Here is a 16,749-nt window from a genome sequence, read left to right on the forward strand (position 1 = left end):
CCAGGCTGCCAAAAATGCAGCCCACAGCTGGAACTTTGATTCCGGCCCATCGGCCATTACCCAGGTGCCCGCCTTACCAATCCGACCCTGACAGCACTGTTCCTCCAGCTGCCATTACTCCGCTTTCTTTTTCCTGTCCACTGGGCCCTATTCTTTCTGAGCTGTCGCTCATGGAGGCACGGCACATAAGTGAGGAACCCCAAGTCAGCCCCAGGCCAATAATGTGAGGTACTTTGTTGCCATGGTGTCCTTGACATTTTCTATTAACAGTATTCCAGGTATAAAGTTAAAGATAGGAAAAAAGGTCTGCAGGGAGTCTTGTTATCAATGTGATCATTTATCCAGCAGCTCTGTCTCTGAACTGTCATCTCACGGCCTACATATATGTGAGTGTCTTCAATATATTTATAATCTCTTAAAAATTAAAATCTTTTTTTAGTTATTTAATAGTTTTATATAATACCCATAACACAATGTAGTTAAGTGAGTTGCCCAAATAATGCCATACACTTAACAGAAGATAGCAACAGGTTGGAGTAAGAGAGCTGCAAAGGAACAGAAATCAATACAGCTGAGGAGCGGATCATTGACATTGCATAACTAACTGAAAAAGCAGAGGATAAGCTGGGTGTGTCTGGTTTTGGAACTATCTGTTTTGAGAGCATTATTTAGGGAAGTTAACTTACACTGTAGTACTTGAGGGTAGTGAGAAGGAATTCTGTTTTTTGGATTTGAGAATTTGAAAGCGCCTGGATACCCTCACTGGTGAAAAGACCTATTGTTTTTTAAGCTGGCGTAGGATGTTACTTAGGGTATATAGTAAATTTGGCTTCTGGGCAGAGGAGCATGTCAATTTCACAAACTCTGAGGCAAAGTAGTTGACAGCTACTACATTCTGCCCTGGAGTCAGAGCTGTAGTTTTTAAAACAACATTTTCTTGAGAAAGTTCAAACAAATTCAGCATGAAATCAGACCTTTACTCCAGGAAGTGCCTTTGCTTGGTTTGGTGTAAATCCGTGCAGTAGTTTTTGAGAAATTAGCATTTAAAAAGTGTTCCTGTTGGGACATGAAGAGGGAAAATTCTAGAGATAACTGAATTGTTAATGCATGGATCCTCCATAGATTTGCAAATCCATGGAGGAATATTAAAAGCACACCATTGAAGTAGGGAGCTTTTTCTCCCATTGTCAATTGCAGATTTATGAATTTGCCACACTCTGTTTGGCTGACTGTTACACAAATTTGTATTTGCCATTTTCTAAACAATTATATGTCCTTATATCAGTGAATTGTATTTCACAATTTGCATATGTGTGTATCTGAATGCATTTCACAAAGGATTGGAGTCTGTCTGTGTCACAAGCTCTTGTGTATCTTGATTCTGGCACAGATTGCACAGTGGCAGCTCCTCCGCTAAGGTGCACGAGCATCACCCCATTGCTTAAAAGGAAAAAAAAATGATAATAACGTATCATTATTATCATTTTAGTCTTCCTTTTCCAGTCAGTGGCTCTCAGGGTGGACCTGGCTAGTGTAGGGGGGGAATGGTTTGCACTCCCTCAGTGCACACGACTTTTTGGCCGGCCCTCTTGGCCAAACAGTCATGCGCATGTTGCATCTTCCCACCAGGCTGTAATGCACAGCCTGGTGAGGAACTTGCCCAGTCTCCCAGTCCGTATCTGAGCGACGATCCACAGCACTCAGACCAATCACAACGCTGCATTGCAGCGTTGCGTTTTGCTCAGGGGAACCTGGGAGCCCGAGTGCTTCCTGCTGCTGGACCGGAGACAGAAAAAAAAGGACGGAGGAGAGGCAGCAGCTGGCCGTTTTCCAGTGTTTTTTATTTCTTCCCTTTTACCCCCCACTGCACCACCCGGGTCCGGTAGCAGCCGCTACTGAGATTACAAGTTGTATCTCTGAGCAATTATGAGTTGGCTTTTGTTCAGGCTCACAGATTTCACAAGCATGAGAACACCAGACCTGATTTTAATGGCCCTAAATTTCATGCTGAAAAAAACACGTTTTTTTAGCCCGGTACAATTTTCCATCCCTTGTGCAACCTTTAACCAAGGTATGCTGGAACATATAAAGCCAACCCTGTTCAAGGACCATCTTTCCCTTCCCCTCCTCACCTTCCCCACTCTCCTTCCATCCCTGCCTACCTCGCACTGGAGCACCCACAGCCATTACTTGGGCGTCATAAGTGTATGTGACTGTGTTTTTTGTCTTACTTCATTTTATTTTGGTCTTGAAATGCATATTTTATTCTCCATTCCTTTGCTAATTCCCCTCATATGCAGTGATAGCTCAGAAAAGTCTTTGCAGTTTTTCTAATTTCCCACCTTGTTTTCTGAGGCCAATATGATGTTGTTGAGATGATCCATGATATTTATATATCCTCCAAGTATCACAGTGTTCTCTTACCTCGTCTGCCACAGTAATATTTGTCCCAGCTTTTCCTAGTTCCATAATTGGTCTTAACATGGATCTAATTGCCTTAAGTGTGCATTTGTATGCTAGAGTGAACAATAGAGTGCTGCTCCAGCTTTTCATGGTTTTGAATTTTAGATACAGTATCTGCTTGTGAGGATATTCTGAGACACAGATGTATTGGAGAATAGTGCATTTTATGTAAGTGGTTATGTACTAATATTTGCAATTTTCTGCCTGATATGATATGATTTGGTTTCAACGATGACTCTGTGCTACTCAGCCGATGACTGTTTTGTCAACTCTGAAAGCACTTAGCTGAGCTAATATGTTGATACAGAAGCCTTTAAATCTCAAAGACCCACATTTTTTGGGCTCACCACGTTCGCAAGTAGGCTACTGTAAAACTATATTATGATTCTTACCTCTCACTCGTCCTCACTGCAGGTCCACCACAGCTGTGAGAAGAAACTTGGTTGAAACCTGGAAGTTAGCAGGTACTTATCATGCCCTTTTGTGTTTTGATTCTCTTCGTGAATTCTAATGAGATTGAGTTGTGGCCACCAATTAAGACACCAAATCTAAGCTCACACTCGCAACTTGGAAGAATAACATACACTTTCATACCAGTGTTAAAATAGCAGACCTCTGTTATAGCCTTATAGCCTGCCATAGCATAGCGGGCTAACCCATCCATTAAAGGCCCTATACAGCGTTCGGCTAGGGCCTTTAACCAGGGAGTGGGACTTTAATGCCGGTATAGCTCAGGTACGGATGGCTATAAGGCTATTAGAACATTCCGCCACTAGGGGCAGAATGTTGAAACAAATAAAATAAAGGCCTCACGAAGCGTGAGGGGTTGGAAATCCTCTTGGGTTCCGTAAGGCCTTTCAACAACATTGGAATGTTGGCGCTCCGGGCTTCTACCGGCCATTAGAACCCTGAGATCTCCATTGTTTTCAATAGAGCGTTAAACATTCCAATGTTCTAATATTTGTTCATTACATATTTACATCTCTTAGTATTCAGGTAGGTTAGGTCTAGCTATGAGGATACTAATGTTGTGAAAATAAGATAATGTGAAAGCATGCAATGTAGGCAGTAAGAACACTTATGGAAAATTTGTAAGATGTCATATTCCGAATAAACATGCCACCCCATGTAGAAAGTGGCTGTCTCTTAGATCTCCACAGTCTTAGGGGTATCTTTTTAAAAAGTTGTGGATATATGAACAGTGTGTCGCTTTAACCACTTGATTGTCTCCAGTCTCTTGTTACCCCTTATTATAGCTGTTTATGTTTCTTCTGTTGCCATATTTACCTGTTCTAAACACAATATGATGGATGCATCATTAACATTCATAGTCGTGCTTTTGAACTGGATAGCATGAATAAAATAAAAGGAGTTGTATAAAAAAGGTTTTATTTTACAAGTACATTACACAGTTGTGCACAGCACATACGTATAAAAATAGAAGCATCACATTTTAGAAACAAATATTTGGATAGTCTCCGTTTCCAACAAATTTACAATCTCAATTACAACTCTGTACTGATGAAGAATATGAGGTATATTTTCACGAAAAAAGATAACGAAATAAAGGCACAGCTTATTTGCAAGACAGATTATTGGAATTTAAACAGTTGATGAGGTATACCAAGATTGCTCTGCTTCATCTGTGAGGGGGCTGCATCTTCAGGATTTAGGGAACCCGTTTAGTAAATTTATCATTGAAACCAGACATTATACATTTTCAACAAAGCCACTTCATTTAATACTGTACACAAACGAATGCTATATTATTAATTTTATCATGTGCAATTTTGACATGTCAAAATTTGAAACATATCAATAGTTGGTAATATTTGAAAGCTATACAAATGGATACATTCTGCTGTGAGTAACTAAAACCCACACAACATGCACAGAAATTTACCACACTATATCAAATCATTTTATAACATATAGTGATTGGACAAGCTCACGAGGAAAGTGATGATTTTCCGGAAGCGTGAATATAGAAGCCATCAAAACAACATTGCATATTCAGAGTTACATTCTTTGTGGAAGGTATGCCAAACTTTGCACTGTTCATGCCTTTAAATGTTGTCTCATTACCTAATTTCCCTAAAAAACTGTTTGTAGGGGGAATTAAAAGTCTATTGTTCTTAATCCCAAATTAAGGCGAAGTTAAATTGAAATTTTGATAGCAGGCTTGAAGATTCATTTCACTCGAAGCAGAAACCAAAGAGATCTGCCTTACCAACACCATAAGTAGTCTTAGGCCAGATTTTCATCTAATGATTCCCACACTCATACGTTTTTGTCATGGATATTCAGGTTGAATATTCTGGGCATGTGGCCTGGTCACAGCCGTTGAGGATTGGAGTTGGACACCGCTGCTGGTAGTACGTAGGTCCAATGCACTCAATGGAGGCTGTTACGAGAAGAATTGTGAGTCTCTTTCGAATTTACACTTAATCCGCTCAAGAAACCAATGTCTTCTAAGGTAAGAATGTGAGTAAAAGTTACAAGCCTGTGCAGGGCCGGCTTTATGGCAGTGCTACTGGTGCGGGCGCACTGGGTGCTGACCTGTGAAGGGGGTGCTGACTTTGGGAGGTGGTAGGGGGTGTCGCTTACGATTGGAGAGATGAAGGGCACTTTTCCCGTTGGTAGTTCGGGAATCCGGAGAGATGATCATGAGGTGTGTGGGCGCCTGAAATGATTGTCGCAGCGGGCACCACCAGCACTAAAGCCGGCCCAGAGCCTGTATGAAAATACACAGATGAGGCGCCCATTCAATAGCAAGACATAGAATGGATCCATGTCACAACTTCACTTCTATTCTCAATATCTATACAAGCTTTGAGTAGACTGTGAGATGTTTCAACAAACGCATGTTCAGAAGCACTAGAGGATAAAGTAAACGACTCTACATCCAGCCGTGGGATGAGGTTTATCAGAAATTCAGCCCACTTCTTCTGTCTTGCAATGCAGCCTCTGAAAAAATGCCTGTATTCATGGTGATCTTTTTAAATTCAGCACAGTTCAGAGGTCAGACTATCAGCATCATGCTCAAACTTTCCTTTCTCCCTACTTTATCTGTGTCTTGTGTATGTTCGTTTCTAAAATTAAAGAAGTCCAACAATATGATGCGGCCCTTCCTTACCCACACTTTACATCCAAAATCACGTGAGAACTTGCTTATTCACCAACATCTTTAAATTGTAAATGTCAGCGTCCTACACACGCTAACTTCATAAAAGAATGTCAACGTTTAATTCTATCCTGAGCTAAAAATGCAGGCACGTATTCCTTCCATTTTATAACCAACACTGCTTACTTAATACATTTATGTTTCCAACATTACACTGACCATCACATATTTTTAATAATAACGCGCCCATTTTATGTTGTGTTATGTATGTTGTGCTGTATTTCAGAAAATTCAACATCATTTACCCTTTGCAGATCATTTACAATGACACTTTCTTCATATTTTTAATGTATTCTCTTTCTGTTGGTTGTAGGTGCATGCTACTCTACTGTGCCCCAAATTCCGCTGTGCGTCATTTGGTCATATGACTCACCGAAGACAAACACTGGTTCCATATTCTCAATACAGGCCATCGGATTCAACAGAGCTCGTCGTCATTTTACCAAATGTGTTACGTTTATCAATTGGCTTTCATGACTCTTTTCATATCTCTCTCAATTCTTCCAATTCAAGCAACAAACAAATTAAAACATTACGGTCTGTCTTTGTGCAGGGTGAAATAAAGTAAAAATGTTTATTTCAGTTCTTTTGCTGCTCTTCCTTTGTGAAATTATGTTTGTAGTTTAAAAATAATCCACGCACTGTAATCCCACCTCTCTGACATCAAAAAGAAAGTGTACTATTACACAGCACAGATCATATTTCAGATTCTCTGAGCTGACTTTAAGTGTCTGAACCAAACTATGAGAAAGTGCTGAGAGAATATGCTTTAGTTTGTGAAGTTGGGTTTGGAGATTCTAAACACTCTTTAAATCGGGGTGCTATTTCCTACCCATTAAAAAGTGTAAATTGGAGTGTTTGGGATGGAAAATAACAGAGTTTTACTTTAGCGGCCTTCACCTGTCATTCTCAAAATGCAACTTTAGACGACTGCACCCAAACCCATTAGTTAAGTGGCATTCCCACGTGTCAACATTGGATTTTTGGGTGAACTCTTTGCAACCTGTAAAAACAGTACAGTGTGTGAACGCTGGAGACAATTTAGAGCTCTTCTTTGCACGTGGCATGACATATCTCGCAGTCCAGGACATAAATAAACGTGTGCTGGTACATGGTTTCCATGCTGACAATGTATGCGCTCTGACATACCGAACCTGGTTTCAAATTTAGGCGCATTCCCATCCGGGCCGGCATCTGTGATCTTCTGGCAACTACTTATTGGCTTGGGGTCCCAAAATACTTTTAAAGGGGCACTGGCATGAGTGGCCTTCTGGAAAAGAAAAGGTCAAACAAACAATTGGAGGCTGAGTTCTTTCATTCCTAGCCCAGGAGGCATGTGCAGCTCTGTTGCTTGGCATGTGCAGAGCAGCCTGATGTTCTTTGTAAACAGTCAGCTCTCTTTTAACCTCCTAAGAACTGGAATTTTGGCCTGTAGACCTGAAGACATTTTCGGATTTTGTGCAGCAGGATTTTAACGATGCTATGACGTGTGGCTCTACAGCTAATAAAGTGTTCTCTAGCATAGGAGCTTATTTACTTTGATAATGTATCGCCCTTTTGACATGCCATTATGTTACAAAACCTAAACATACCACTATATATCAAAAGGTGCTTATTGTGTATTTTGCCTAAATTCCAGTGTGCTTTAAAGACCGAATTAGGCAAATAAATTCCAGTTCTCAGAAAGGTACATATTTAGATTTAAAACGTATACAACTTTTTCAATAGTCCCGTAGTGTTGTTCACATGTGCTGGATTGAACAATTCTAGAGGAGTGTATCTCACTTTCATCGTGCATAACAAAGCTGTCATATTTTGTCATTGTCATCAGGGAATAATACTCGGCAACAGACTGATACGAACAGGTGTGACAAATACAATTAGGTTGACATGCACTAGGACATTTCCCGTATCCCACGTAATAAACTTCAGGCCATATTTACGAGGGCCTTACGTCATGCTTGCCCCACGCAATGTGGGGCATGCAGGACGCAAATCTCCAACTCATATTTATGGAGCTATGCAAAGCCACTTTGCGCGGTTTTCAATGACTTCATAAATATGGAGTAATGCAACGCAGCGGAAAATGCTGCGTTGCATTATACTGCGCAAGGGATGCATTCCATGGGCGTTGCGGTGGGTGTTCCCACGCGAATCCCAGGGTTCTTGACGCATTCCCAGATTTACCAAACCTAGTAAACCTAGGAATGCGCCAAAAAGATATGCCTCTCCAGGTGAGCCATAACGAAGAGAAATATCTTTATTTCTTCTCTTTCTATGGGTGCTGCTTTTGAAAAACGCCTCTATGGATTGTTTTTGTGCAGAAAAGTGCCCATTCCTGCACAAAAACAATCCTGCCTACAACACAGGCACCATTGGTGCTAGTCATGCATTGGTGCTAGGCTACAGAAATGGAACCAGTGCAGGGGTAATGGACAGGAATGCACCGTACTGAATAAATATGGTGCGTTCCTGCCCTTTCCCTCTTGACTCAGGGCAGCACAGCAAGGTAACTTGCTGCGCTGCCCTGCGCCACAACTTCCATAAATGTACCCCTTCCTTCTTATGAAATGGATGCACTTGATTTAGTGCGCTCATCATCTGGCATTACTGTGATTTAATGTACCTGTTCTGAAATAGTCATGTTTTGTACAGATATTTACTTCAGTCTGCTTATCAAATTAATCGTACACCTTTAAAACAAAAATATATCTATTTTTTTTAATGAAATATGCAGCTCCCTAGAAAACACCCAATCTGATGACATCTCAGTTTTGCTCGGGGTCACTGAAATCAGTGCAAAGAAACTGAACTTTACGTCATCATTGCCTCCAGGTGGAGGTTGTTTCTTGCTAGCCTCATTACTTTGTGGTGCAGTTTTACACTGACATTGTGAAAAATACAGATTGAAAATGTTCTACCGGTAAAGGAACAAAATGTGCCTGAAGTCCCTTGCCAACTTCTTCCATCGCAAATTGCAGACATCCACGACAGCTTCAACAACATGACCACCCCGACAGCCATCGACACCTCAGACCACACGGACACCACACACACCAACCTCCTGCTCACCTGGACCAACATAAACGAAGACGACACCATCAAAATCATGAACACCATCCACTCCGGCTCTCAGTTAGACCCATGCCCACACCACATCAACATTTCCTTCGAGACCGCAACCTTCCCGGAGAGCTGGAAGCATGCCGAAATCAACGCCTTACTCTAGAAACCCACAGCGGACCCAAGGGACCTCAAGAACTTCTGGTCCATCTCCCTGCTCCCGTTCCAGGCGAAGGTCATCGAGAAAACCGTCAACAGCTGACCCGCTACCTTCGAGGAGGGGACGGGTCGGGTTCCGCAGCAACCACAGTACCGAAACTGCCCTCATCTCCACCACCGATGACATCAGGGGCCTGATGGACAACGGCGAAACCGCGGCCCTCATCCTCCTGGACCTATCATCCGCCTTTGACACTGTCTGCCACCACACCCTACGCACACGCCTCCACAACGCAGGGATCTGAGGCAAGGCTCTGGAATCAACATCTTCTCTTATGCTGACGACACCCAGCTGATCCTCTCCCTCACCAAGGACCCCCTCACCGCCAAAAGCATCCTCCACGAAGGAATGAAAACCGTCGCCGAATGGATGAAGAACAGCCGTCTGAAGGTGAACTCGGACAAAATGGAGGTCCTCATCCTCGGCTCCACCCCCTCAGCCTGGGTCTACTCCTGGTGGCCGACCGCACTGGGAGCAGCACCAACACCCACCGACCACGCACGCAACCTGGGGTTTATCCTCGACTCATCACTCTCCATGACCAAGCAAGGCAACGCCATCTCATCCTCCTGCTTCAACACCCTCCGCATGCTCCGCAAGATCTACAGGTGGATCGCCACAGAGACAAGAAAAACAGTCACCCAGGCCCTTGTCAGCAAGAGGCTGGACTACGGAAACGCCCTCTACGCTGGAGCCGTGGCCAAACTCCTGAAACGACTACAATGCATACAGAATGACTCTGCACGCCTGATCCTCGACATTCCTCGCCACAGCCACATCACACCCCACCTGAGAGACCTGCACTGGCTTCCCATCAACAAGAGGATCACCTTCAAGCTCCTCACCCACGCACACAAGACACTCCACAACACCGGACCAGCATACCTCAACAGACGACTCACCTTCTACACCCCGAACCGCCAGCTCCGCTCTGCCGACCTGGCCCTCGCCACCATCCCCCTCATATTAAGTGCGATCACCAGCGGCAGATCGTTCTCCCACCTCGCTGCCAAGTCCTGGAACAGCCTCCCCATTCTCCTACGGCAGACCCAGGACCTTCTAACCTTCAGGAGGCTACGCAAGTCCTGGAACACCCTCCCCATCCTCCTAGGGCAGACCCAGGACCTTCTAACCTTCAAGAGGCTACTCTGGACCTGGCTTTTCGAGCAGTAGCAGCACCCCTCTGCCCCCCGCCCCCGCGCCTTGAGACCTCGCGGGAGAGTAGTGCGCTCTACAAATGTTCTGATTGATTGAAATACCTGATCCAAGAAAAAAACATAAATACTTACTATCAAACTGCATCATTAATTGGCACTTTCTGGTACCCAATTTTGAGACCCCAAATGGGAGTGGCTGGTTCACATTGTAAGCTGTTTCTGCTGCCCACAAAGCAATACTTCAGTGTGCCCAACATGTGCCCTGTCAAACACACATTGCCCACGTGGAATCCTTTCCCTACATTAGCCACCTTGCCAGGAAAGCGACCTTGGCTCAGAGCTGTAACGTCACAAATTTTAAGACAGATGGTCTATCTGTAATACTTTGATCAGGTCAAACAACGTACCTGTTGATCACATTTTAATTCAGGACACACACAAGATGCACTATCTCATGCGGAAAAAAACCGACCACACAACATTAGGTATTGTAGAGGGGCTAATCTAATTACCCCACATAGTTACCCATACCTAATACACGACAAAAGTGTGTATAAGAAATAAAATACAGTGGGCATGCCAGATATTTGAAAAGGTGATATGTGCAGTATGACTAACACCACATCGAACTACGCGTGGATTTAAAAAGTCTGTCACATGATCAGATGATGTTTTCTTCTTCAATGAGCAGCCTGCGGTGTGGCTGTGGCTGAGGCCACAGTTTCACTGAACTATGGTCCCAGCAGTCAGGACCAAAGCAGCGACCACATTCCTGCATTTCTGCAGACATGGTTAATGGTTATAATAAATGAATCGAATAGTAAGCTGTCACGTATGATCTTGCTTATTGCCAAGGAGTTTCCTTTTATATTACGAAACTACTGTAAAAAATGAATAAATAAAAAACACAAGAAAGTATAATAACAGAAGTTAATAAAATGTTGGCACTAAGAAAAAAAACACGAAGTGATGTCCAATATTTTAAGTACAAGACATCCTTAAATCCCCATGCACTCAAGACATTGCATAAGACCATGGTCCTCTGAAATAGAGGGGTTGCGCTGTTGGTCTCTAAAGATAAATATTTGGGGGCATATTTATAAGCCCCGTTACTTCATTCTTGCACCACGCAACGTGGTGCAAGAGCGACGCAAATGTAAAATGAGATTTATGAAACCACCCAAGGCCACCTTGCGTGGCCCTGAGTTGCTTCATAAATCTCAAATAATGTAATACAGCACAAATCGCTGCATTACATTAATCTGCGCCTGGGAGCCGTTTCTATGGGTGTTGCGAGGATGTTCCCACAAAACATCTATGGATCTTGACAAAAACCTGGTAATGGGCTAAAAAGATACGCTTACCCAGGAGAGGCGTAACGAGGAGAAATATCATTATTTCTCCTCATTTTAGAAATATCTTTATTTCTACTCATTTTTTTCCTTTTTCTATGTGTTCTGCATTCTGCAGAACACATAGAAAGAGGAGAAAGCCACTCAGGATTGTTTTTGTGCAGGAAGGGGCCCCATCCTGCCTACAACATAGACACCCTTTCAGCATGGTGCAAGAGGCCCTGCGCTGGGGCTAGGCTGCCAAAACGGCGCCAGCATAAGGGAAAAGGATGGGAATGCACTGTATTGGATTAATACAGCACTTTCCTGCCCTTTCCCTGTCACTCAGGGCAGCACAGTAAGGCGCCTTGCTGTGCTGCCCTGCACCACAAAAGTCATAATTATGCCCCTAAGTGACCAGAGGTTCTTGACATTTTGGCATTCCCAGCCTCAAGGGGAAGAGTAAGCTACATGAGCGATAGGGACCATTTGATTGCGGCATTCTTTCCAATTTATTAAATCATGTGCGCAATGGGATGCATCATTAATGGCAGTTGTGGCATACTATATAACAGGGGGGAGCAGTATAGATCCAAGAGGGACAATGCATGACAACTTTTGAGGATAACTGGGGACTGTAAATTTGTTCAGATTTAATTAATTACAAGTAAGTTTACCCTATATGATTGCCATGAAAATCTGTCACTGAGCTGGCCCTAGTGGACCTATGTTATACCCCCCTGCTCTATAAGGGTAGCACTGATAATGTATGGAGAGTGAATTAGAATTACTGTAAAGCATCAGCAACAGCCAAGAGAAGACCAGCAAAAGGCAGGTCTTGCCTGTTACAGTGCATACCCTACTTACTCTGATTGTTTAACCCATTTGATGATCATATTACTGAAGGCAGAGTGAGGACTACATTTGCATGGGACATCCCTCATGAGAATGATTTCCAAGGGTAGCAGAAATTACCTGGAGAAGAAATTACTACGTAGGTGTGAACTGACAGGAGACCGGGAATGCTCACCTCCTCCACCACCTATTGCTTAATTGATGATTAGTGTCCCACAGGTGGTAAATGAATGCTTAGGAGTGCCAGGGTCTTGGTCAGGAGGCTACTGCAGCTTGCACCACCCATTGCCCCCACTAGCACTGCCAATGACAGTACTATCACTACTAGCCATCAAACTCATACAAGTGTAACAATTCAGATTTTAAATATACATTGAAATAACGAAAACATGTCGCCGAAGCTATTCTTATAACTTTGGGTGGCAGGTATTGGTGATTTTATTCTTTATCTATTTATTAAACAACAGATGTTGTTCGCCTCAAAAAATAAGAAAAACAGTGCCACCATGTGGCAGGCTGTCAAAAGAGCTGGTGATGACAATAAAGTGCTGGTGCCAGAAACGACAGGCTCTAATTATGCACTTATATAATGAGGCCCAACAAGCTTGCTATATTAGGATCTTTAATAATGACTTTGCTTTTTACTGCTGATTGCATATATGCAAGTCTTTCTTCTTGACTTGTCTTTGGCATTGCTACCCCAAACCATCATGTTTTGCACACCTGGATAAGTGTTGCTCTCACTACCTTGAGTCTTCCTAACGACACTTGGCTTCCTTTTTAGTCCATTCTCAAGTCTGCATTTCATACTCTCTTTTGTTTTCCTTTTCCGATTACTTAACTCTACATCAGTCGTTCATACAGCTTTACATTTCCAATCTACCACTCTCAGAATTATTTTGTGTTCACTCCTGCCTCTTCGTCTCTGTAAGCTAGCTTCTTGTTGCCACTTTGGGCCTGATTACGATGGCGGTCGGGCAAATGTCTGACCGCCATCGCCGCAGGCATGCGACTGCCCACCCTATTACGATATGACCGCCGTGCAGGCGGTAGTAAAATGCCTTTCTACTGCGGCTTCTGCAGGGTCACAGCACAAGCCGCAGCAGAAAAAGGCACTTTACAAACATCCATGCACACAGTGCATGGATGTACGGGGGTCACTCTACTGACATGTAAAGGAGAAGAATGTGTGCGGATCCTATGGTGATTCATGTTAGGAAATGGGTCAATTGGTCATGCTTTAGCCTTATAAAATATTATTACTACCATTTACAAGTCAGAGTGTTGCTTGGAATTAGGAAAGCATCAGGAGGGTGCCTACCTGGAAAGATTCCTGACTGGCTGGAAAAGACTGAGGGTGGCTGACTTTTGCTTCTCCTTGAATTCTGACTTGCAGGGTTTGGAGAGCTGATGTCTGCAGACGAGCAAAGATACGGGCTCCAAGATCTTTTAAGAAAAAGCCTGTCTGCCGGGGACCTAACGAAGACCCTGGAAGGTTCCAGGAACAGAGACTGTTTCACCTCCAGGGAACATTGAAAAACCAGCAAAACCAGTTAAACTGGACTTCTGTCTGTGGTTCTGACTGGATGAAGGGAAAGGTTTTTTTGTCACTACAACCTGTGGCCTAGCGTGAGAGGAACATTCCTTTGGGGGGGGGGGGGGGGTTGGAGCTCCAGAACACAACAGTTAGAGAACTCTTGTAATTTCTTTTCACGTGTTGCAACTTGAAATGAATAAAGAGTTGGTATAAAAACATTCAGTGGGGGCTCATTTCATAATTTCAGTGTCAAAGTCGGATAAACCACACCACCATAGTGGAGGTTTCTTTGAGAAGCCAGAGCATTGGTGTGTTCACACATGCATTTCAAAGGCTGCACTTAACACACAAAAAGTGGTGTTTTTTGCATTGCTTTTTATTTATTCTCCGGAGGGTACATTTAATGCAAAAAAAATACCCCGTTCCTTAAAAAAAAAAAATCTCTTTCAAACGTAAGATCTACTTCTTTTCGATCATATTAATAATGAAATGGTTTCCTTTTAACAATTTGATTTGGGAAATGCCTTATTTTTTGTAACTGTAATGTCTTTGGATATTGCTATCCAATTATCACAGATATTTTTCTCTAAGAAAGTCATTGCTCCTTGGGTCAAACTAGGAAAGCTATGCGTGTGAATTCTCCTGGAATACGGGTGCCAGATTGGTTTAACAGCGTGGGAGCTCAGCCACAGCTCGATTCAAGACTGAGGCCTAATTCACTCATAGTCTGATAATATAACCCTCTTAGCACACAAAAGCTAAAAACATATCTGGAGGAGGTACACATCATATTGTCCTCAGCCTATGAATCTAGATTGCAATATACTAGACTCATCAAAATGTATACTACATAACTAAATGACACACATATATACCTTTATATTGGTAAGAGTCCTTTAATGCATTCTGCAGTGAGGCACAGCCCTTCGTTGCAAGTTTGAGGGCAGTAAGTCTGTGAGGAATGGTCACCTGCCATCTGGCACCTTCCGTCAAGAGAAAGGAAGCACTGAACAGAGTTAAGGTGAGATTCTCTGACTAATTTAGTGGAAACTGGAATGGGGCCATAAACTCAGGATTTGAGATCTGAACAGTCTCATCCAATACTCCAAATCTGTTAATTGAGAAGCATCCCAACTGGTAGATTGGAAGTGGATAAGTGAAAAGTATTTGCTTTAAAAAAAAGTGACTTTTTCATGCGTAAAAATGTAACCACCATTGGCAGAGAAATGGAAGAAATACACAGCAGCTCGGAGGGTATATACCTTTGCTCCAGAATCTACACATTGGGTAAAAAGATGAAAGCAATTGATGGCTGCTCTATTTGCCTATAAACTAAGATTCCAGGATATGACCAAAGTTCAAGCAAAATTGTGTAATTACAACAGCGTATATTTACCTCCCTAGTCCTGCTGGAAACTTTGGAGGCAATATTAAATCTGACAAGATTCATGATCATGGGAGTCAAGCCAGAAATAGAACAAGTGAATTCCTGAAAACTGTGATAGGTTATTTTTTTTTATTTGGATAGTAAACTCCAAAAATGAAGAGGTCATCTGCGATTGAAAGAATGGACCTTTATGTACCAGATAGGGTGGATAAGTGAGAAATGGAAAGTCTGGGAACTGTGCAGATGGTCCTAGGGGAATTGACCACTGTAGAGATTACATAGTTAGAAAGTGTCTCTAAATAAGGTAAGTAAATACATTGACTAGAAAAAAAATGTTTCAATACATTACCAAACAGACTTTAAAGTGATGTAGGGCCATTGTAAGGAGGGATTTAGGGGTCACAATGCCAGCGATTCACTAAATCACAGGGTTTACGACTGCTAAATGGATTTTAGTATGAACTAAACTCATTTTGTCATTTGGTAAGTACTTATTGAATCACAAAATTTTGGGAAAAGCATAGCAAGACGCAATTCGGAAGGGGCATACTTAGGGGCGGTCCCTTCCAAATTATGATTCGGAATGGTATGCATCAGTAATTTGCAACTGCAGTTTCGCTCACAAACCATTGGTAAGTTAACAACTCCTCAAGGGAGGGGGTAACGCATTTGCAAAGAGGAAGGGTCCTACTGTACACCGAGGTATGCTCAGGATAATTCAAGATAGTGCAGGATAGCTCAGGATAACTTGACTGTAAGTGAGAACAGGAAGTTTTCCCAGGCCACTTCATCAACATGGTTTTTGTCTAAGAAACACGTTTAAAAAATGATCTGTGACAAATGCAGGCAATCACATAGCTCTGTATGACGCTTGATGTTTGTTTACCAAAAATATAATCAAACTATTTCTAAATAAAGTGATATGAGGAACTTTAATAATAGTGCAGCAGCTAAAGTCCATTCCGTCCTCACCATGCGCCAATCACAGAGCCTGTTATTAAAATTGCCTGACTGGGTTGTTTCTTGTTACCTCTATAGATTTGACATGGATCTACTGCAGCTCTATGGTCAAGCCTATAAACCATCAAGCACAGTACAAACCAACCAGTATACAGTGTTTCAAAAAATAGGTACTCTTTATGATAATCTGCCCTCAATGCCGTTCAAAGCCCACTGCAGGTTTTTGCCCTGTAAGGCACAAGGAAACACTGTGAGTAATCCATCTCAATCTCAACAAATTCAAAGTTTAGGACTCCTAGGGTGTTTTTACCTTTCTCAATGGGACTAAATGCCACAACCTCTGGCTCTGCCTTGATTGCGGCTGTGAGCTGCAGGACTCTGCATGGCATGTATATTATCTGTCTTTGTATAGAATACAAATCTAAACATGGGCCTTTTCTTCAACTTTCGGCGGCAATTCTGCTTCTGCACGCCAGTAAGAGGTGAGAATTCACAAAGTTAATATGTTTGCATTGCACTCTTACTTTTTGACCTCTTGATATATGTTACACACCCTGCTTTTGGGATAATAAGACTTTGCCCTCATTTTCTA

At 42.6% G+C, this 16,749-nt stretch overlaps 1 protein-coding gene across 1 annotated transcript in view; it reads right to left on the minus strand.

The window, feature by feature from the left end:
* Positions 1-3,837: 3,837 nt before the first annotated feature.
* The window catches only part of FGF6 (fibroblast growth factor 6), a 59,851-nt gene continuing 46,939 nt past the window's right edge, over positions 3,838-16,749 (minus strand). The window contains exon 4 of the mRNA XM_085652589.1: positions 3,838-6,917. The gene's annotated coding sequence lies outside the window, so the exon portion shown is untranslated. The remainder of the gene's footprint in view (positions 6,918-16,749) is intronic.

This window comes from Triturus cristatus, chromosome 4_1, assembly GCF_964204655.1.
Source record: "Triturus cristatus chromosome 4_1, aTriCri1.1, whole genome shotgun sequence".
In the NCBI taxonomy this organism is placed as follows: domain Eukaryota; kingdom Metazoa; phylum Chordata; class Amphibia; order Caudata; family Salamandridae; genus Triturus; species Triturus cristatus.